General features: G+C 34.1%; 1 protein-coding gene across 2 annotated transcripts in view; it reads right to left on the reverse strand.

Moving 5' to 3' along the window:
• The window catches only part of LOC113503490, a 183,976-nt gene that overhangs the window by 109,800 nt on the left and 48,988 nt on the right, over positions 1-25,188 (reverse strand). Inside the window, exon 2 of one of the 2 annotated variants that reach the window (XM_026885496.1) lies at positions 16,410-16,442. The gene's annotated coding sequence lies outside the window, so the exon portion shown is untranslated. Of the gene's footprint in view, positions 1-16,409; positions 16,538-25,188 lie in introns of those variants that run through there. The other variant, XM_026885497.1, reaches the window with a different exon arrangement.

Genomic DNA, 25,188 nt, shown 5'->3' on the forward strand with positions numbered 1-25,188 from the left:
AAAATAGTGACAGCATAAATCAAATGGCTTCAACGTCGTGATAATAAACGGCGTCCCACGCGTCCGCACCGTCCACTAAATGTTATGTAGAATCGTAAAACACTTAATAGTCACTTGTATCACTAACAGCTTCTAAATATATTTTTTGTCTATTGTCTACATTTGTGGTTTTATGATCTAACATTTCAGTTATTTAATTTAGAATTTTACGGTTGTTGCATTTGATGTGTTTTACAGTTGTCCTGCGGCTATCAAAATTTTATTCTCTTTTAAGTGAGTTTAAAACGGAGCTGTGAATAGGTATGTGCCCGTCGTTTTTATTTATTTGTTTTAATTAACGCTTTGAGAATTAGATTTATTTTATGATTTTATTTTCTCAGTCACTAATTATAATGCTATTAAGTTAATATATTACCTACAAATAAACTTATCACTGCAGTCATTTGTAAAAAATGTAGAGTTATAAAAGTCGAGCACCTAATATGGAAAAGAAACAAAATCAATTTAATATGAATTCAATTTTTGAATTTTTAAGTAGTTTGATGATATACATATGAATTGTATCCAAAAAAACATAGATAATTATAGCATTTAGTATAGGTGTAGCACCATTACGCGAAAAAGAATAAAAATTTAGACATTTATTCATTCAAGTAAGCCGTACCTACCTGGTACTAATAAACCGAAATGAATTTACCAGTAACAAGGAGCTCATAAATTGTGTGCATTTACAGTAAAACAGCACGCAAAAATATATTTTTCACTTACTTTAAAAGTCACAAATTTGTCCCAACGAACTTAAGGACCACACAAAAGCCTTTTATAAAATACCCTTCATAAAACAATGCCATTTAACGGCAGATGTATATTTTATACTTTATAATTACATCCCTTGGTTTGTGACGGTTCTTAATAGGAATTCAGAAGTTGCTACCTATAAAGGAGTCAAAAGGAATACCGCTACTGGTTCGGAGTGCCTCAAGGAGCTGTCTGGGCCCACGCTTGCTCCTTATACTGCACTTGATTTACGACTCAATGTTCGAATAGGCAGTGTTCTATACCAAAGGTTTTATAAAATTGAGAAATATTTTATGGCTTTTTAAGAGTCCAATTTTTTTAGAGCATCTCTTACGAAAAAAAGTGATTGAAAAAGCAAGAAAAATTTAAGACTATTTAAGTACAGAAAAGGTATTCGCTAAAGCTAAAGAAAACCGAGATTCAGTATATATTCTTGTTTTTCTTTTTTGTTTTCTGGGTTAAAACACTAATGTCGTCAACCAACGTTGAGTGCACGACGCGTGGCGTGGGGGTATATAGGACTTCCACGGATTAAAAACACACCGGGTCCCTTGTACTGCTGAAGCCAGGGGCATGCTCTGCGCGACTCTGGCTGGAGATCTATATTATCCTGCAGATGAAAATATAGTGCAATATTCAACTAAATTACAAATAGATCAACCCACAGAATATACTGATGATAAAGATAGAGAAATAGCTGAAAGTGAAAGTTTAATGAACACATAACTAAAAGAAAAATGTGTTTAACTATTTCATTAAGTTCACAGCTTGTTCGACCGGTTTCTTATTACTACCGGCCAATATATCAAAATGCGAGGGAGGACATCTGTTAAAGCCTGTGTGTGGTCTACAGGCTTACAGTGATAATTATTAAGTTGTTAAAGCAAGATTTAAGTTGGTTCTGTAAGATAAGATCGTACCGCCCTAGGGTATAATAGTAAATTGTTCGCGTTTTGCATTTCAGCCATGTTTATTGGTGGATTATAATGAGATTCTGACTTTTATTTGAAATGTATTTTAAATTCCCTCTTTAAGTAATTTTATTTATTTTTTGCAGTCCTGCGTTTCGGCTTGTTATTTTTGTATAGTTTTCCGATAAGCTGAGAAAAGACCAAAGCTGCTGTCTGTACTGCTTAATTTTTTTATTACAAAGCATGTCATTCAATGCGAATACCATCAAATAAGCTTTACAACAAGTTTTTTTGATCTAATCATGCTGCTTTTTTGGAAAATTCATTAGATATTTATTTTAAAATTAAGACCGTGTAATATTGTTGCCTGATAATTCGTCGAATGTCCTTCCACGATCGCCTTACAGTCTCCTGACTTTCATTTAACCGACACAATTTCACTTACAGCTAGTTCATTATTGTTAATTATCAACCATTTTATGGTCAATGGTATTTTAAGATTAATTTTCCCCTATACCAATTCATAAAACAAATAACAAATCATTCATATAAATCCAGTATCCCAATCCTTATTCATGCAAACGCGACATTGCCTGCAGCTGTCAGTAGTGTAAAGTTATGTCAGACACAGGGACACTCAAAATGCGTCCCATAACTTTTACAGTCGCCATAAGGAACAGGACATTCCCTTTATCTCTGACTAGACTGGTTCAGAATGACTCATGATGTGCTCGATCATAAATTCGACGGAAAATTTTCCTTTCAGCATTATCGTTAATGGTTTACAAATTATGTTCGGTGACTTCGGCAATAGCGTATTTTATATCAGCTGTAGTTTAGGCATTATTTGTGTGGTAACACTTCTTGCTTTTAAGTGCTTTTATGGTCGTTTTGATTTATTTGACGCTGAAGGGAAATCTTCTAGCTGGTTTAAAACTGTACTATCTTTTTTGTCAGTGGTTTCACGTTTTCATGTCAAGAAAAATGAGAAATGTGTCAGCATCTAAAGTTAAACCTTTTATGTCTTTGTTAGTCCTATTACTCTATTATTTATCATCCTATTTAAGTAATCAAATATCATAAAGACTTGCACAATCAAAATCACTCAGCTGTCATGTTACATATTTCATAGAATCCCATAACCTTCAATTGAATTTTACAGCGCTGTTTGCATTTACCGTCTAATAAAATCATTATATGAATTTGAACATTAAACTGAGCGCAGTATAATCCCACAATATTACCAACTACCGTAAACTAGACATTAAGATCCAGACAATAGCTAGGTCATTGGCAGTATGACGTTCAAGTATGATAGCAAAACATACACCGATCATGGAAGAAAATCAGATAAGCAATCAGAAACTGCTGCAATCAATTCAAGTTCATCCACAACTTTAGCTACCCCAACTACCACATCCATTTGATCTTAGATGCCTTATCTAGGACTATTATTGGCTGTCTTATAATTAACACATACTCGTTTCTTACGACTGAACTTTAAAGACAATACGAATTAATTTGCATGATTAGGTCTTAAAACGAATTGCTTGAGCGACAGACTCAGTGCTCTTTAGATAAAATTAAAGATTATATAGACACTTACTCTATCTTGAATTGACGTAAAATTCTGGTCAAGTTTCTTTAAAGTTTAGAAATACCTATAACAAGAAGAATATTTTTTTTGACATACTTTTTCCCTGCGCAGATTGCCTTTTTATATGACATTTGTTTAAGTCCAGTCTACATAAAAAAAAACCTACTACTAAAAGTTTGAAAAGCTTTCAACTATTTGCAGAGTCATGCCAAGCCTGTTGTGCCTCGACAGCAGTTTATACTGGTACACAAGAGTCCAAGTTTCTTCCTTCTATAATCTAGGTTTTACAACGTGAAATAGAATCTAAGCTTGTTTCAAACCGGTCGAGGTTATGAACCATGTTAATGCTAAACTTTAGGGCGTCTGCCTACTGGACACGTTACGTGCTTGGCAGATTTCTTGTACCGTATTCGTTCTATATTTGGTTTATTAACAATATTATTGTGAAAGCCGATGGTAAACCTAGTTTGAGATATTGTTTTCATAACGGAAATTGAACGGGTTAACGGTAATCATACACGTTTGATACAGCAGTTGGTAGAACCGCGGTTTCTTTTGTGAAATATTTAAGATATTTCAGTTTCGAGTGACCATAGTTCGGGGTATTTTACCAATCTTTCATATTATGTAACAACCTAGTTGTATTTTTGTTATGGTCTGTAAACCTTAATAATGAATCATTCTCACGACAGTTACTATCAAATGTTCTGTAAAGTTACAGATCAATGCAAAGTGATTCTCAAGATTTATAAATTTTGACGGTAAGTTAGGAAGGTTAAGTAGAGGATCGAAATCAGAAATTCGATAACTGTTTTTTTTTTGTAACGGCCTATGGTACTACGGCACTTATACGTTTTAACTTCGACACCACGTAATTCAGACGCGCACTCTGTTTATATGTATTGACTTTCTGATACCGATCATCTACTTTTACTACACCGTGTTATAAATTCAGTTATATTGTTAAATGAACAGCACCTGAACTATGATCTTTAAATCATTCCCCTTTTTAGAAACAAGATAGCATACTGCAATGTCCAGCAGAAGTCCAGCTTCTATGGCTAACAATGCATTTCATCCTTATTTGACTGATTTAACATCCTTGTTTGTAACTTGAGGCATTAAGATACCCGCAATGCATTTGATTTTTACGCAGTCCATGAATCATAGCGTAAGTGCGCACTAACAGTCCCCCAAGGCATGGTTTTCGAATAAATTTGAACAATACCGTTTTATTGCGTCAATTGTTCAATGAAATCTACTAGATATAGAATCATATCTTCTATTGTTCAGAACTCTCTCTTCAAGCTTTAGTTCTACAGTTTCGGATATGACTCTTAAGTTTTATCTATTAGGTCTGTAACAATGAGAAAATTTACTTTTTCTAAGGTTCCATACCCATAGCGTTAAAACGGAACCCTATTATTGACGCTGAACTGTCCGTCTGTCCAACACCAGGCTTGTGTCTCGCGAACCGTGATAGCTAGTTGGTTAAAACGTTCATAGATTTCTGTTAGCACCTAAAAATTAAGATCGACGTTAAGCAATGGTTGGTTTATCTACGGGACATGAGTTGGTGGGTTACAAATATAAAGCGGTTACCTAAAAATTTAAGTGCCACACACATTTTCTTAACCCGCCGCGAGATTGACTCGCACACAAACGGTAATTTTCTATATTAACTTCAAAAATGAATGAAAGTCAACAACTATTTTGTGCTAAAATCCATAGCGAATATTAAATACGTCTGTCTCGATTTCGTCTGAATTTATGAATCTTCTTTAGGCCATAATCTAGACAGTCAGAAAGTTTAAGCGGATTACCATACAAACGACTAATTAAAATGTCGTAAAATAGTCATCCAAACATCCTTTCGTCTGTCGCGACGTGTCTCATATGTTTTATTTCCTAATTTGACGCTCATTCGTATGATTAAGCTTATCGCAACAAACATAAAATTCTTAAGAGGTTTTAGAAACAAAAATGTCATCGGGATCATAAACATATGCTACCATATGCGTCGAGCGTCATTTTAATGGCCCGTGGGCCAATAAAATTTCGTTTGACGTCGTACGGCCGAAGCCGATTGGACGACAGATTACTTAGCTATCAATAAATATTTATTGGCTTTATGTCTTTATTTGACAAATCTTACAAATTGTGGTCAGTGTTTTGTATAATCCGCGCCGTAAACGCCTGCTATGGCTGGGCTACACAGATTTGGTATGTAAATGTATGGTCTACCTGCCTACTTTCAATAAAATGTTGGACAAAGGCTTGCTTAGCAACAATTTGTTGAATGTCACTGGTGTAAACAATGCCTACACACTCTGAAACATGATTATTTACAGTACGCTTTAAATATTAACTACTTAATACAATTTTTCATAGAAGTACACACTATAAATACTTTGATCTCATTTACAAAATATTCAACGTAGACTCTACATACATAATTGGATACTATTCGATAGTGAATACCAATGGAATAGTACACATTTATTAAGTAAGAATCGAAAAACATGACCACAAACTAAACAAACTAAGGCTTTCGACTCGCGAAAACATAGGAAGCAGAATATTTTCAATTATGTCAAGAATCCACCTATCAAAGTATCGTAAAGCTGCCCTGCGGCGACCATTCTCCCTTTTTCTCACACTCGGCGTCACCGAACGGTCATAAACATGTCTCAACAAACCCTTTTATGGCATCCAATCCATCAAAAACCGGACGATCTTAAGGGAGTGCGTTTCTAGTAGAACGATAAATGCTTAAACACAGGGATTTTCCTATTTCCTATTAGTTTCATTTGTTTCTTTTTATATTCAGTTTCGATAAATAGTTGTATTCAGTCGTTCGATAACCTGTTCACTTTAAAAATACTTTACAATTTACATGATCCATGATCAATTGAAGCAAAATCTTCAATCTTCAAAGAAATTATAATCTCTTTGTCAATTCCCCTGACGATTTTTAACTTCATTGAAATATTAAATCCTATCGCATAGGATACTACGGAAACTGCATCCTTCCTTGGTACCATAAAGTCAAAGCAGGAAATTGAAAATAAATTTTCACTTATACCAAATGTTATTGTTACTAGAATCCTTTACGATCTACGAGAACGTTTGTTGGTACTTCATAAGGGGCGTTAAGTATTTTATCGTCACTTTTCTTAATACTTGTGGTCGCTATAGTACCTTGTTTGTTGTTTGATTCCTCTTTAAATTGTTTCTATTATTTGTCATTATGACACGAACTTTTACAGATGTGTTGTAGCTCAACTCCACTCTACTGCATGTAATAATAATATTGTCTCCTACCTTTGCTAATTTGTACAGCTATATATTTGCTATTTTTACGAACTGAACCCGACACTATGACCAAGAATTTAACGGCTTCAGCTAACGCCATCAGATAAACACTTCCGCACTCCTGGGTATAAACAAGCATCGTTTGAGATTTGCTGCATAAAATGTTTAACAAGATAATCGTATGGAAATCTGGGGTTTGCAGCCGTGGGGCGCCTTGGACTAAGGACCTACATACCGAGACTAGGTACCACAGGCGTGAATATAAGGAGCACCCTGAATGGTATATTGCACATCATTTATTCAATTTCGAGTTTGCAGTTGTCAGGGATTATGGTAACTGAAGGATAGAATTTGTTTGAACATTACATGTATTGGTACAGACATTACTATAGATTTTCTATCGTTAAAAATGTGTAAAGCTGTTTATACGTACAAAAATTGTCTAAGGTTGCAAGAGTGAGTGAAAAGGAAGGAGTACACTTTTGCCTGTAAAAGAAAAATACACGTAATTTTACTCATCTGATTCGCACTTGCGGCTTTTTTTCGAAAACCTCTATGGATGCGGGAAGGTAAAGCGTATGTTAATCTTCGATTCTCATGGAGACAACAGGCCAGGATAAAAATAAATATTTTTACGACTTGCAAGTTGAGTGACACGATGGAGAATAACTATAAATCACAGGTTTTATTGTTATCTCTTAGTTTTGACTTGTTCGCCGCTCGTAGTAAACATTGGCATTATTTTTGGATTTCGATATTTTGTGGTCAAATATTCAGCTCAGTGTTAAGTATTTTGCATTTTAATGATCCGTTGATTCATGGCTTGTTTCGATTTCGTTTGTTTTACTTTTTGTGATTATGACGCTTACTGTGAGGTGGACTTTTCAACTGTGCGAGAGTTCAGAAGTTAGTAGTCTTTTACTTGAGTTATTTGTGTACTTTCGTTATGTAGACTTTGTTGACGATGATTTTATTCAGTAGAGTTTCACATCCCTTTTTTGGGTTTACATGCGCAAAGGATATAAAGGAAACCTTATTACTGTGGCACCACTGTCAGGCCGTCTGATTCTAAGCTGTATCGTATGTACCGTGTGCCAGGGACTGATGTAACAGTAAGACGGTTGAAATAACAGATATATTTCTATTGCCGCCGTGTTGTACTTTAAAAATTAATATTGATTCGAAATTGCAAATAAATCTTACTTAGACCTTTTATGGAACCCTCATTGACCCAAGTCTGACTCGTGCTTGACCGGTTTTTGTAAACCACAGCAGTTAAGAACTTGAAGACGTGAGCGTTTTACATGAAAATTAAAACAGAACGAAATACAATCTTCTGAAGAACATACATCTTAAATAGCATTGAGGTCGTGCAGCAACAAAGATGTTATCATTAAATAAGGATTAGTGGCAGATTAGCTGTCTTCTTCACACAATGATAACCCGAATTACCCTGTCAACAAACAGTTGAAAATAAAATGTCTTGTGACTCTCTCTTGCAAGTGAGAAGCGAATGTTGTAACCGCCTTTCAGTTTTAAATATTGTATTATATCTTTCAAAGTTATATGTAATTTCTTGATTATTGTAAGGCACCACTGAAAAACGGTGTACAAATATATCGTGAGTTCGAAACCAGAATTCCAAATATTGGATCAAATGCTCAAACCTTTCCTATATGGGAAGAGGCTTGTGCCCAACAGTAGGCCGTACATTAAATAGGGTTTAATTATTGTCTCTTTCTTAGTAAGGAGTAAAGTTGCTACATAAAGACATTGAAGGAAAGCTTAAAAAATATTTTAGTTAACCGTTTTTAAGTTAACCGTTCAAAATTATTTAAGTTATTTATTTATTCACAGAATATATAAAGCTATTCAGATTAAAAACCGTGTGAGAAATCTAAAGAACGTGTAAGAAATAGAGCAAAAGTTATTTGATTCACAAATGCAAATACGAGACGTCCAAAACTGGTATGTTCGGCGCTTCAGAATTTAATCTCAACCATATAATCGTGTATTTTATTGTCTTAATTATATATTTAAACATTTTATAAATCTTGTCAATTACTATTTTAATTGCTATTTAAAATGTCATTTTTGAGAATGTCAAACGATAATCTCTATTTGGAATGGCATCTTAGAATTTTGCGGTATATTCATTTTGAATCGACAAATATTGACTCAGATATTATTATACGTAATAATATAAATAGAAGCATATTTGTTTTAGAAGTCATTTTTACGACTTTGCTATATTTTATGGGCCCCGTAAATGCACGAGATAATCATTCGTCGAGACACTTCATTTTTATGCAACACTAGAATAAATCTACTTAATATTTAGCTTTTAAGTTTACAGATCGAAGATATTGCAATTTATAATGAAGAACGAATAATTGATAGTGTCTAAATCACGCATGTGTGGTTAAACGGAAATAAACTTAATAGCAATAATCAGTATCTGTGTCCATCCATCCTATTATTAAAAATAGGGAAAGTAAACGAGGACTTTTCTTGTTTTTAATATCAATCAATCTGGTTAATAAAATTAACCAGTTTCGAAGTCGGTGAATATAAGCAATACTTATAATTCATACGTGCATTCTATATCCATAACGAGATTATGAATATTACATAACACGTTTTGATACGAGCAAAGGCAGAAACAAAAGTTAGTGCAACATATTAATTATCACAGTAAAAATGTGTCTTTACTAGTATCGAGTTTTACGACAATTTTATGACTTAGATAAATTCGGTAAAGCCATGCGTTTAAACAAATTGGAACTTTGATATAAAATGTCAATGAACCGACACACATTTGTATATAATTAATTATGTAGAATTTTAATTGCGTGTTAGGTTCGTAATAAAATTTAATGGGGTCAATTGGTTGTAGTACACGTACTTAGATCCGACTGGCTTCAAGCCTTGTTTGACATTTATAATAATGCCCCGGTAATCTTAACTGACAGACAAACGATACTACGGAGGTTATTATGTTCAAAAGTGTTAATTTATGATGACTAAAAACAATTATTTTAGCTCCGTCCTGTCAAAATTATAAATGTTAAGACCATGAACAATAGGATTGTCAGTTTATTGTAATTCACTATAAGTAACTTTCATTTTTGCATCTGTTATTATTTTATTTGTTGGTAAAACTTTAATAAATACTTCCTCTTAATTAAGTTTAATAGTTAGAGGAAAACTGTTGTTAAGAGTAATCTTCGATAATACTAGCCGTACTGAGTTCAAAAGAAAGCGAATGTTGAATTTAAATTTCACAAAAAGACCAAAACGTTTTCGAACCTCTTTTAAGGTTCATTCACTTCAAGCCCTCAGGCTATTCACAAACTGACTATTATTGCTTCTCAATTTATGATTACCAAAATCCTTACCGAGCACGACGTGTGAGACCGCCTTGCGTACATAAGGAATGATAATTAGGCTGAAAGAACTCACGCTGAATGAAACCTTAACAAACAGCTATAGAATTCGGTTTTCATTGACAAAACTTTTAATATGCAATATGAGTGACTGATAAAATATTCAAAACTGATTCGTGGTTATGCAATCTCAAAGGATAATGGGTCTAATTTAAGTTGAATTAAGGAAGATGTTGTATTGGGCATAAATGCAGCGAAGAGAATCACCGAAATTCCTGATATCTCAATCGGTATCGATTCCACCGGCAAATTTATGAGCGTGTAACTACCGAGATCAGTGTTTGTTAAACTCTTAACCGCGCTCTTGTTTAGGCCTTGTTCTTTTTGCGAAGGTAAATACATCTCCTTACGTCCGGGCTATCGATCAGTATTGTTTTATTGTTCTTTTGAAATTTTGGATGGGCCTCCATTATTGCAGTGCGCGTCTTCATGTATATTTCGGGTTCCAGCTTGACGAATGTGAGTCATTCGTTTGCTTTTCGATCTTTATTCCTATCATCTCCAACTGTTATTATATTGACTTCCCAATGGGTTGATTTAGTAAACACATTAAGTTATTTTGAGTCTACCATATTATTACCGTAACCTTGACGTTAACATTAGAGAAAATTTACGATGCAATACTTCCGTGTATGGATAATAGTATCTTCACTAAAATTACCGTAATTATGGATTCTGCCAAATATGACAGTTACGACACTTGTTCACCAGGACCATTCGTCGTTACGTTAGGACAACCAATACCGGGCCTATTTGCTAGTGGACATTTACGGCTAATATTATGACGTTTCCTGCATTTAGTGAGTGTGTAATTTAGAAACATCGCAATTAGACAATTTTATTACTCATTTGGCTCAAAGCTCACAATATTTATGTTAGCAGCGGTAACATTTAGCATCTAATTAAATTCATCAAGTTCGTTATTAACGATGCAATAAATATAAACAAGTTCATTATTTATACTATCTTGTGTATCCGCCGCGCCTGCGCAATGAACATTGTTTAATGTTTTGCAATTAAAGGTTTTGCTGGAAATGCCTTGTAATTGTTATCGCGGACTATCAATTTTTGTTTACCGTCATATTGGTCATAAATGGTAGAGAATGGTCTATTTCATATAAACTAATTTCTTACTAAAAATATTTTCTTTATCTTTCCAATTCTTTATCCATATCTTTTTTACCGATTTAAGAGAATTTTATAGACTCCTGACCTAAGGAACTTAATCCTTCCTTGCGAGGGTTCAGGATAATTATTCGAGGAACACCCAATTGCTTGTTCTACGTAGGGACTTGTAAATTTTTTGAAACAAAAGTCAACTGCTAACGGCATTTCGTTTTGTCATAACTTAAAAAATAATAAAAAACGATGAGATTTTATTGAATCCAAAGCCGCGCAAAGTCGTGTAAACCTAAGAGACCACTATGTCGTGGGCAAAATTAAATTTAATTAATGTAAGAACAATAAAAATATAATGGAAACACAAATTTTCTTTAATATTTGCTTTAGATACAGTTGCGGTGATCCGTGGGAAGTACACAGTTACTCAGAAATAATATAGTCAGTGGACTTTTACATTGTTTTACATTTTATTGCGACCCCCTGCGGTCTGATAGTCTCGGATTTAAAACAATTCTACTTAAAAAGTATTGTGTTTCATTTTAATTTCTTTGCATAAATTTCCGCGTCCAGAATGTATGAATGTAAGAAACTATGAATGGTGTAGTAAAAAATAACTACTAGATGGCTTGGGGTTGTAATAAAAGAAGCTGTGATAATGGGTTCACGTGAAATAAGACAAAAAGAGCAAGTAAAGAGCCAAGCAATGTGTCTTTACCAACAAGCGATTCAGTGAGATGACTTAAGAGTTTGTCTATATAAGTTACCAATAATGTTGTCACGACTGTATACTTCCTTAAGAATGTGAGTAAGACACCGGAACCTCAGTATTAGGCTTCCGTTTTGACCACTTGAAAACGGAACTCTGGAAAAACATTTGCGTTTTAAGACCATACCTTCATCTTACCAGCAAACGAGGAATTTGTCAATAGCCCTGATCAAACGTAGTCATACTACAGAACTGAATTCAGGGCAAAAGATGAATCATTCCATCTAATATAGGTACTATAAATTTAGGCTAGTACATTTAAAATTACCACTTGAACAGAAAACATCTTGTTATAATACATCACAAGCGTAATCATGTATAACAACCCACATACTACTTTAAATATAATTCTATTCAGATCAAAGTCAATATGGAGAACATTAGCAATAAAATAAATTGAATAAATATAATAAAACTTTATGACGTTGTAGAACAATGTGAAGACAATCATATATTATGTTCTTCATTAAAACGATTGCTAATCGTATTCGAAATAATGTATTCTAGTTAATAAATAGAATGCTTATCATTGAGATGACCCCCTGTTATCTCAAAGCAGATTAGGACCGGTATTGTGGATTCATTAGTGTTATAGTTATTTTTCTTAGTTTGAGGTGTGGTCTGACTACAAGAGTTCATAGGAATATTTGAGATTTTTTGAAATGAACTCCTTCAAATTAAAGCTTTGATTAAAATATAAAACTTTCATACTTTTAAATCTTCTCTAAGTATAACTTAGCTTAACTTAGAGTAGATTTAAAAAAAGCCTTGAGTCGATTTTAAAGAGGAGGGTTCTCAATTCTGCAGGCTTTTTTAGGGTTCTGTACACAAGGGGTAAAAACAGAACTCTATTACCTACTGAGACTCCGTTGTTCGTCCATTCGTCACTAAGCTGACATTTTCATTGATGATGTACCTACATCTGTTGCCGCTAAAACAACTAAAAATACAATAAATATCAAGGTTAAGCAGCAGTTGTTACGGTAGTAAATTTTTTGGTGGTGGCAATTTTTTTACACAGCCGATTTGTTTATCCCTAGCCTATTTGTACGGAACCTTTTATGTCGCGACTTCGATTCGCACAAGACCAATATCTTTTTAACCCAACCATCAGGGTATCCCTGAAAAATATTGGAATTAAAATATTAAATTCTCGACCAATTACGTGTTTGCGTTCATTCACATTTCATAAAATAAATAACCTATCTACTTAAACGAGAGATCAAACACAAAAAAAATTTAATAAAAACAAATCAAATCGCCTTCACTGAGACCGCACATAACAACGCGTTCGGCGCCAAGTGTGGCCATTATGAATGAACGGACAAGCCGACAATGTTTCATACATATTCAAATTTATAAAACAGGATCCATCGCACGGTATTTTCCGATACAATACAATAATTAACTTGTTGATATCGAACTACTTAGTATTGACATATTCATGTATTTTTAATGAATACTTGATTTGCGTATGTTCCTTTTTTCTTAAAGCTGTTTACAATTTAAAGGATACATATGTATTCATAACGGAACTTTATGACTTGTAGGGACAACAGTGTTTTAAGATTAACGATTTTTTTAATTCTAGTTTTATAGTTTTACGAATAGAGTTGAATTTTAAAGCTTAAAGTTAAATTTTCTGAGACTTTGTACGGAAATATTTGTTTAGTCAAATAATACGCTTTGAAACTATAACACTCATTTTATTGTAACTAATAAAAGCCTACATTTTATAAACACAGTAACCAAAGTACTTTACATCTTAGTGTCAGAAGTTCACAGATAGTCGTTAAAGATAGAAATAGTTCTCTATTTACACACAACATAAATGGCTGCTACTTAATAAAACAACCTACATTTACTTTTTAACCAAGTTTACGAGGTTTTTATTAACACAAACTTACTTACCAACGGCAAGCGACAACTGTCCACAATGCGGCCATTTTTACAACTAATAAAAGGGCTAATAAACCGGAACGGAAAGGAATGTTGATATTGCCATCCCTATTTCTAACAGAAGCTTAAAACCAAAAATAAAGTCATTAACATGTTATCAATGTCCATCAACGCCCATCAAACGAAATGAGACACAGACAAACGATACTTAAACTATCCTTTGACACAATTCTTTCAACTTAACGTTCTTGCTAGACTATTCCCGACCTTATTTTTAAGCACGTAAGGTGCATTGATTTCAACTAGTTTAATAATGTCAATCTTTATTAAGATTTCCCAAAAATGTTCCACGGAACACTTTATTGAAACGTAGTTTATATAGGATTGAGGAGGGAATGCGTTTTAAATGGCCGTGTAGGGTGACCAAAAGAGACACAAGTTCAGTTATTTTTATAAGATTAAATCTCACTTATATATTGTTCCGTATAGGAATAGCTACTGTTAATCTAAATTATAGTAAGGCTAGTAATACCTATACCTAGCTAGGGTGTCCCATTTTTGGCCCATTTTCTGTAACTTAAATTTTGAAACGTACAACTTTGCCAATAATTGAATTTTTTTTTTGGTATAAAAAATCTTGCTAGTTTGTACTTTATAATTGTACTTTAAAAAATGTAACGTATGTAGCTATGTAAAAGCTTGCATCCAGTAATCAATGAAATCTTAAAAATTGACCTACAGTCCCAATAAAAAATATCAACATAGTCACCCTACAAGTCAATTCGAAGTGCAATACCAGTAAATTAGAAAATTCGGAGCTATCTTGTTATAGACCGCTTTGGGCATTTATCTCACCGAGCGCGGTATAACTGGGCGACGGACATTCGTTAGTGATGGAATAGCGAACGAAGTATGGACACCTGTGCGATAGTAAAACTCCTTTACCTATTTTAGTGATATAAGAAATGAGAATATTGACGAGACTGATTATCTCAAGACTTGTTAATAGTTTGTAGAGGTGAGACAAGTAAGACCTACTAGATAAAAAACTCTTTTATGGAAATTTGGGGAAAGCCAGAGAGAAGACAATTCGACGTAGTCGTAGCAGTTGCCCCGCTTGCAACAAATCGAAAATGATCCAGAGGGAATATAAAAACAAATTATCCTATGTGTTGATCCAAGTTATGAACTACCTGTGTTTAAGATGTTGTCCCAATCCATCTACTGGTTTTTTCGTGGAAGAGTAACGACCATTCATCCATAACATACTTATTTTAGTTTATAAAATTAGTAGTATTTAATTAAATTCCTTAAATAATCCCTCTCTTCCAAGACTCATTTTATTGCAGTTTTTAAAGAATCTCCATTCAGAAATATTGATTAACCTCATGAAAACTACTATAAAAAAATCCGTTGCCACTCTATTCTTATTAAATTCTAATTTTCTGTCCTAACACTACTATCGGTCGTATATCACTCGCATGGTCTATGATCAAAGGCGACCATTTGTCACTCGGGCCAGTAGGGACGCGGCGATTAAGCGAAATATACGACAATCGTCTGGAGAAAATAGAATTATAACAACTGACTAACGTCATTAAAAGTTATCATTTGATTCCGTTGATCTTGCGTAAGTGGTGGAAACTAAATTTGAATAGATGTAAAATGTTACAGTCATAATAAAAGTAAATCATATCATGAGAACAAAGTGATTTGGAATTAACGGCGCCGTGTAAAGTCCATGTCTTGTTATTTTTTTTATTTTATTAGAGACTGTTAAAAATCTTGTTTACCTAAGCATTTTCTTGGTAACATTTTCATAGCCAAAGTTTATGGTTGTGTTGACTATAATATCATGACGTAGCATTGAAAAGAAATGAAATTACCATATCGATATTTAATGCAATATCTATCATTTTCGAGTCTAGTAAGAATATTATTATCTACAAGGGCAAAAGATAGCCTTTATGCCTCTCAATATAACAGTTTATATTCATAAAGGAATGCTGGAATTATACAACATAACACATAAATACTGCAATCTAAACAAGCCATATACATCTCAATGATCTAAATCCAATCTTCATTTAAACCAAATCAAATAAATATTTGGTGGTACAATAAATTGTTGTGAGGCCATGGGCTTGCCCTGCAGCTGACTTTGATCAATGTGATACAGTTTCGGGAGTAAAGGTCAAGTAAAGGTCGATCCTCTTAATATATCCAATCTGATTTAGCGGAATTTGATTTTAATGGTTGCTATTCAAAAATACTTTGCATTCTTTGGTTTAGGAAATCAAGAAGAAAAAAATGATAGATTTAGTGACTGTTTCACAAGGATTGATCAGCTGCTGGCTGCTATCTAGCAAAAAACAATGACTTTGTTGTGTGAAAGAATCTGACACGTAATTTAAAGGAAACATATTATTTGGCGGTGGTGAAACAGGAAGGTATACAGAAAACGATCTTTATATGAAAAGTAATAACAATCCCATTTCCTAAAGAAATTGATAAAGCTGTAACTACTCCTTAACCTATTACAAATACTTACATACCTATCCTTTCCTTCATTTCAGCTTTGATTTAATCTGAAAATAAAGACAGTAAAAATTACTTTCATGAAGCATAAAAGTGTGAAGACGAAGAAAAAAATAAAAACATCTGTATAAACTTGTAGGATGAAATATATGTCAACTCTAAGAAACATTTTAATTTTTCCGTACCAAATCAGTCTATTCAGCCATCAAGTGGACGATTTCCAAAGATAATTACGATTGGCAAATTGATGTCGTAAAACGAAGAATCCATAAGTCTAAGAGATCATGAACTATTGATTTAATACTGTTATGAGACATAAAGTTTTATGGGATTCGAATGTGATTGGTCAGCTTTCAATAAATGATCTCACTTTATAATGGGATCTTTAGGTTTTATCGCCATGGTAGTTAGTAGTAAATACAGGCCTTCCTAGTAAGCATAACGTCTTAGAATTGCATTCTTATACAGTGTAGAGGGTGACTTGTTCCTTGTTTTATATTTTCAGAAGCGGTTTCGGTAATAAGAAATTGCATCCTTGCGTCACCCCGATTCAGAATTTTTCGATTATACAAATATTTGTCTTTTACGTCGAACCATTAATAGCGGCGAATATATGTACATGCACATAAATAAATACATTCTCTGCGTTTCGCTTAAAGGGGTGGTAGCTAAACATCTTCAAATATCAGCTGTCGTTACTGTATTCAACCCTACATCCCGTCTCGTGTATCTCCTATCATCATTTTCATTTATAGTAGAATATTCCCAAGTAGTACGTTCTCCAGTTCCATATCAACCTAGTTCTTTAGCTAAACTTTTAAAATGTTCAGATACAGGAGCAGCAATTTATTTAGTTCCTAATACCCATTGATTAGGATACTCGTTTGGCGTCGCGTCGGCGTCTCTGTGCGCACTAATGCTAAGCACTTTATTGTCATGTACCATTTTCTAACTAACGCCGTGTCTAGGGTTGTCAGTAGCCTAAATAACTTTGTTAGATTTTTTCCGCAAAACGAGAAAACTCTTTTTAACTTATTTTTAGTGGGAAACCAAATGAAGAGTTAGTCACTTTTCTTTGAAATAATTGTGATAAGACCAACTAGTAACAACCTTTACTTTGCCATAATTATTATAAAGTTAACTTTTATGCTAAGCAAAATTATAACCCATAGATGTTATACTTTCCACTTCTATATTTTTTTCAACGGTACGAATAAACGAATCACCTAAAGTTGCAATCCACGAAAATCTTTACAATACCGTTTTGTAAGTAGCAACCTTAGACAAATTCCTGAGGTTAATTATTCCGTGAAACCTGTATTATCCGGACAATTTGCGTCTCATCTGACAAACAGGACACGAACAAATCGCAGCGAGCCGAACAGAGCGGTCAGAGGTCGAATACTTAGCAACAAGCGCGGAGTAGTTGAAGAGTTACTTGAACTGAGTGATGGTGATGGAGAGCAGTGATTGGTCAATACAGAAGGTATGAGTGGGCTTAGTTGTGAATTTGTTGAGGTTGATGAAGCTTAGCTAGTTAGGAGCTCGTGGCTAAGCTATGACTGCGCAACTTGATTGATCACAGGTTAAGCTAAGCTTGATACGGTCGGTGATGACAGAGTTGGTCACCCATCTACTAGGATGGAAGAATATCTCTATAATAGGCACGATAAATTGCGGATCCTGGCTGTTATTCATACATGTTTGACAGTCGTTACGGGCAGGCAGAAGCTTGAAAAGTTTGACAATTAGTCTAATTAAGGGGAATCGTGTTGCTCAGATAACTGGGTTGAGGAGGTCGGATAGGCAGTCGCTCCTCTCAAACACTGGTACTTAGCTGCATCTGGTTAGGCTGGAAGCCGAACTCAACATAGTTGGGAAAAGGCTGGTACGATAATGATGATGAAGCTAAGTTATGATTTGAATGGACAGGCAAAAATTACTTCAAAAATTTATAAAGAAAAATAACTGAATGAAGTTTAGTCCACGACAACGCTTTAGACATCAACTGTTGATGACAAAATTTTACATTGTGAATTTTCATACAATAGCTTTTACAGGCCGGATCTACAAAGTTGCAGACGTCGAGAGCTTATTCATCATAATAAAAAAAAATCACAACATAGTAACCAATAAATTAAATGCAACATTCGAATTAATCTATTATAAAAAAAATAAGGCATTCTACACACGTGCGGCCAAGCAAATAAAGCGTCGCCGCGGCTAGACGGTACCAGTATTATAGCGATATGTATGCGACTTGTCGCGCCGATTGCCGTGTCAATATTGGACCACCACAAGTCGGCACGCTCCACTCAATAGCTCAGTTTGCAGATGATCTAAATACCGTGTGTCTGTGTGCTTGGGTTCTTAATGTGGGAATTTAGGAGGTTCGAAGTAATTTATACCTGTTGAGGTAGGTAGGTATGCAGTGACGTCATCTATCGGCTAGAAACATATTAGTAGTCAGATGATGCCTCTTACGCTAGTTATTGATATAAAAGATTAACGAGAATCTACTGGCAAAGACCGATTTATAGTTTACCTACTTCATAGCAAGGGATCTTAAGAATTTTATGTATTTCAAAATCCAATATGTCTTAGTGACGTAATCTTTCTACCAATTACCATAAAAGCGGCGCCATTGCTTTAATTGCAAATTAATTAATTCTAGACCAAATGTATATACTTCTGGATTTAAATTGGAATTGCCTTTGAGTCGATACGTTATCTATAATCACGTTGCAAATGCTCATTCAAATCAAGATTTTATCAAAACGGGAATGTTTTAGGTGAAACGAGGTATTTAGTGTTACATTTTAGCGGCGAAAATGGACGAAATAATGACACAGCTGATAACGTTGACGATCTTCATAACCGCTTTTATAAAGTCGGTATCTATTAAACGACTCGACGATTAAAACTATCTGATGGAATTAACATGCAAATTCGAAAACATTGACGTCTTAGAATGGTTCAGGATGTAAGAATATTGAAAGCTAGTGAAATTCTAGAAACAAATTATGCTTTTGAAACTTTGAAAAAACTTACTTAAATGATACAGCGATTCATTTGCACCGATCGAGTGAACGAGTAGGTCGGCTTAAGACCGTACAGCCGTCAGGTCTCCGGTTGGGTCAGTAACTAGTCGGAGCAAAAACTGTATTGAAATATAAATTATCCTAATTATAAATGATATAAGAAAAATATTAAAGATTTTGTACAGCTTTCACTAGATTGATCCTTAAGGAACTCTCTTCATAAAAATAAAATCAGGAGTATAACCGCAATACTGCTACTAATATATCAGGCAGATTAATATACGCATTTATTAGAATGCATCTGTAAGCAGGTTAGTAATAAATGGAAATATAAATAAACACACGACCTTCCAACCTTAAAGGCTTAGAAACTTAACAAAGAGAACCTCATACCAACACTGGGTATTATCGCCATAATTTACACTCAATACTTCTGCGTAAACTATTGCTAATCATTCTCACATTACCGAGACACCGATGTGTAAGCTAATGTTTATGCCTTAATAAACAGAAATCTAATATTATCTATAGTAACACTAACACCCATATTAAACGATGGTTATCTTCCAAGGCTTGGGCATAAAATCTTGATTGCCAGTTAAGGAGAATTAAGGATTTATTAAAGGTGTAAATTACTGTAAGGCCTCAAAATAATTACATGCAATTCCAGGCTTTGTTTTCTTAAAAAGCCAGTTTCACACATTTATAATTCTGTCGAACTTTTTTACTTATGGCAAAATCGCACCTTTTTCTAATATTTGACCCCCAAAAAATATTGTTTAATCGCTGATGTTGTGAAAATGTTTCTTTAACATATTTCTGTGCAGAACTATTAATAAAGTTATGAGAACATTTTGTTTCTCAATATCTTAATTGATGTAATTTTCTTATAAGAGACTAGACAGTGACTGCGGGCCCACCCGCTTTTGAAATGAAATGGAATAGAAAAAATGAAAATGATCCCACATACAAACTTTGGCGTTTATAATATTAATAGGAAGGTAGGAATTAGTAAGATAACGGACATCAAAAACAAGGTTGGCACACAAAGTCTAGTCTAGTCAAGACTTAGACAGTGATCAGCACTTAGCACTGCACCAATTGTCGTAATTCAAGAACTTTAATTGAGAAATTAGTTAAAACTACACACGTTTTCGATCTTATCATTGACATCAGCGATAAAGCAGCTTCAAGTTCTATTTACAATGTAAATATAGTTATAATATCTGGTTAAGACACCACTAATGCATTAGTTTCAGATGCAGTTAAAGCCACATTATTGTAAATTTAAACATGTTCATAAGAAACCTTTTAATTAAAACATTTCGATTTCTAAACGTTTTCTTTATTTGATACTGGCTGTGTAATAAACTAATTCTTGCGTAAGGAATTATGCACTTACAACTAATATTTTTCTTTTTTTACCGAAATTTTAAATGGCTGTTACAATTATTTCCATGTTATGTCCATAGCTGCTGGCTGGTTGTGTCGATAATCTTTTATTAAATTTGCTTTCATGTCTAGACAATTTATTGCCTTAAATGAGAAGCACCTTTTGGAATGGAAATATCAAACAATTAAGTCTAACATGAGTTAACCACAACCTAATCGCAAAGGACTATAAATTGTGTACAAGTAATTGCAGTCTTGATTTCGTCTATAATCCTCGGTTAGATTACCTTTACAATATGGCACAGCTATAGTATTTTATTACATATTTATCAGAACTTCATAAGAAACAATATTGAATAACATCCGCATATCATTTCTTGTCATAAAGATCATTCGATTATAACCGTTTAAGCGTCGATGAGCGTTCATTGCATGCAATGCATTGGAAGGCTTGTGGCGCCAACTTTGTGAAATTACCATCATAATTATACCATTCATCACACATACAACTATATCAAATGACTCTTATGTCATTAAGAATAGCAGACAGTTTTGAAAAGATTTGAGTTTGCGAACTGCAAAGATAAGTTTGCTAGAGCTTACGCGAGTGGACTCCGTTGCTGGATCCGCACAAAGTGTTGGCTCATTTCAAAGCGACCAGTCATACAAATTGCACATTAAACGACGATTTAAACCGTGCCTTTCCTTTTACAATTCGTCATTCCGTCTCGTGTGCTTTACAACGGGATGGCGCGAATTGAACTCAGTTTTGCAAATTGTTTTTGTACGTGTGCAGGGAGCTGATCAATCGATTTGAATCGATTCCTATTGATATCGATGCACGTCTTTGATACATTAGAGTTGCAACATTGTTTTCTTATTCGATGAATTATAAAGTGAAAACTTTAATAGCTGTTGACGTGTACTTTGGTTTATGGAAAATTTTGACATGATTTATTAAAATGGCCTAAACAATAGTTGACATAAAAGAGTATTGGATAAACAATTCTTTTATATACAGAACAATGCATCTCAATCAGTTCTTGTTAATTTAGTAATATATAAGGTTCTCTCCATAAACAAGTGACCACTTTATGGCTAGTGAGAAAACAAACAGCGCAGGCCAAAAGCCAAGCAAGCACCATTGTCTGATTTATAGCGAGAGTTCTCCGTGACAAGATGAGACATAACTTACTGCTTAACGACCGCTCTCGTAAGATTGACAAGCCCTTACGTCATTACTTGCAAAATAACTGCGAGATTTCATGGATAGTTCAAGTCAATGCTTATGGTTCTAAATGTCACAATATCTTAATTAGTTAAGACACCTTTACGTTTATTTTAGCTCATTTCTTCTATTTCACCGTTTGATCTGCCGTAAGTGAATAATGTACTTTTCAGTGAACTTAAACATAAATGTGTGCTTCATGTGACTTTGCTCCTAAGGCCGCACGGATAGCCGAGTGGTTGAGGTCACCACACCAAACCCACTGTGAGGAACGTGTCGCGGGTTCGACCTCCGCGTAGGACAAGCATTTGTGTGATCCACGAATACTCGTTCTGGGTCTTGGTGTCTTTGTGCATGTGAATTGTATGTTTGTAAAACTTCCCGCGACACAAGGATAAAAGTCCTTACTGCGAGAGTCGTTTAAAAAAATGTAATATTGTTTATAGAACACCCTGTTCTTTAAATATACACGATATGAAATGTATCATAGGTTGTTTTTTTTAATAATGTATAATTTAATTTGATTATTTTGTTAATGTTGTATAGAATTTAAGACAAAAGCCATGTGAATAGAGTAATAATATAAACATCATAGAGAATCAGCGTCTCAAAAATTCGCCGTTCCCCACAACTTTATCATAAAACTCAAAGCACTTAATAAGATTCTATCTTAAACATACGACCTACTTCAAATCACGGTATCGATTTAATCCCATGTTATCATCAATACACGGGAATTATCCCCTGTCGATACTAAAATGCCAAGTTATATTAAGCAATCGACAAAAATATACAAGCAACAAGATAGTACGTAGTCCTCGATAACAAGAATGAGATTAGTATTCATAAAGTTTTGTCAACTGCATTTGTAAGTTTGTTTTCCAAGTGTCAACGGTGCGTCAAATAAAGGTGTGTGTACATTATTTTATGGCTTCCGTTGATCGATTTAGTGTTGGATTACTGAAAGTTTATTTATTGAGAATTTGACAAATTGTACGTGAGAAGCGATAGTCAAAATATTATTGGTTAATATTTGTATACGGTTTTCGACTACTGGTTTTGATGGTGAATGATTTATAACAAATCTGAATGTATGAATCATTTCAGTTTTTATAAGAACGTTGATGCAGCTGCCTGTTCATATATTGCATATCTGTGAGGAATGGAAGAGGCGTGTATATACTTTATTTAACAAATTAAGATTTTTTTTTCTGTACCTGATCGCCTTTCAAACGCTTCTCAACACCGGAGTGCTTGGTTTTTTTATAACAAATTCAATAGGTTAATTCTCAAAAAATCTCCTGTAAAACAGATTCTAACTCCTATAATTTACATAAGTGGAATCAAAACGTGAAGTTATTCCAGGACACATAAACTATAACTAAACGCATCCATGAACTGCATTTGAATGGAGTTCCTAGCAACAGGGCTTCCCCTACTCACACTTTCAAACCACGTCACACGTTACAGATAAATTAGTTCTTAGAAGCAGTTGTTATGTCTACATCTGAGACCTATCACCAGTACAACCATATCTCAAAACTAAAGTATGGTCTGTGGAAAAGAGACGCCGCTACGAGAAATGTAGAGCGCTATCCCTCTCACTCCACTGTATATAAACCTGGTGTAAGATGCGGGGGTAAGTGACACTCATTCATAGTAGTGTTTATTAGGTACTGCCGCATTCATAGCGATAGGTCTGATGGTGTTTATTAATATTCTTATCATTCAACAGCACTTCCCGTGGGTCTGGTTGTGTTACATATTTATTATGGCGAGCTTTGGAATCCATGTTTCTTTTAGGAACCTTACCCAAAGGTTAAAAACGGAGCCCTATTTTTGAGGCTCCGCTATCCGTCCGTCCGTCACCAGTACCTACCAGCTAACTAGACAGTTGAAATTTTCATATTTCAAATTTTCAATTATATTAGATATTGTAAGTGAAGATTTATAGAAGGAGAAGTAAAACAATCCTATTAACACAGGCCTATAGACCTCCAGACAATAATTATAAAAAATACTTTAAGAAGAACACTTAAAAATACGCTAGCAAAAACAGCACCAACAATCAAATAAATTCAAGGACCATAAAACTACACATCATTTATACAACTAAGAACAAATTAATCCCAACTTAACTGGCGTACTTAAACCGAGCATAACGTGTTTAGTGCTGCAATCATCGTTTATAGGCGGCAATCTATAATCCGCGAACACAAACGGTATAAGACAGAGCCGTGAATGATTCATTCAAAATAGATCGAAGAGTTCGAAAGACGAGTTACACATTTAGGTCATAAACGAAGTTCAAATGAACTTAGTTTAATTTGGACGAGTTTAAATATCGACGTCAGAATACGAATAATGGCGTTTACTTGCGTTTATGTTGAGCATTTTGCTAAAATAAGTAGAAGTCTCTTGTTTTGGGCTTTTGATTGAATCCTATCCTAAGGAGCGTTTAGAATAGTACTTTTTGTCGTACCCTCTTCGAAACATTAAACTCAGTTAAACTTAAGAACTGTTTTTGTACCGGCTACACATTCGTGAAATCTGCCTTGATTTTATTCTCCTTTTGTGCTTAGATTTAGCTGCTTTTAACTGTGGGTGGTGGAGTATACTTAGTGCCTGACGTCCTGGACTAATAACTTAGACTACTAACTAAAAACAACAATACCGGACTGAAGATTTATTTAATTTAAGGGTTTTATTAAACATCACTATGAGCCTATTTAATCCCAGCTGTAATGGACGAATATTATTATTTAGTGGATCGGAGTCGTAATATTTGCAAAATATTAAACTGTATTTCAAAAATTTAAAATAGGTTTTGTTGCAAAATGTATACGTGAAAGTAAGATTATTGAAAATAGAGAATACTTGACACAAAGAGAAGAGAAACTCTATTACAATATCTTAAAGCTGAAGAGTTTGTTTTTGAAACGCTCTTAACTAAGGAACGTGGATCCGATTAGATAGCTTAGGTATTTATAGAGGATGGCTATTAAAAAGTTAGAACAATAGAACAATATTATAAATATGTTACCCAAAACTGATTAAAAACACCTATGTCATGACCATAATTAAATGAGAACAATATAAAGTTATTTTATTAGTTGTTTTATTTATACTTTCACT

Source organism: Trichoplusia ni, chromosome 19, assembly GCF_003590095.1.
Source record: "Trichoplusia ni isolate ovarian cell line Hi5 chromosome 19, tn1, whole genome shotgun sequence".
Classification (NCBI taxonomy): domain Eukaryota; kingdom Metazoa; phylum Arthropoda; class Insecta; order Lepidoptera; family Noctuidae; genus Trichoplusia; species Trichoplusia ni.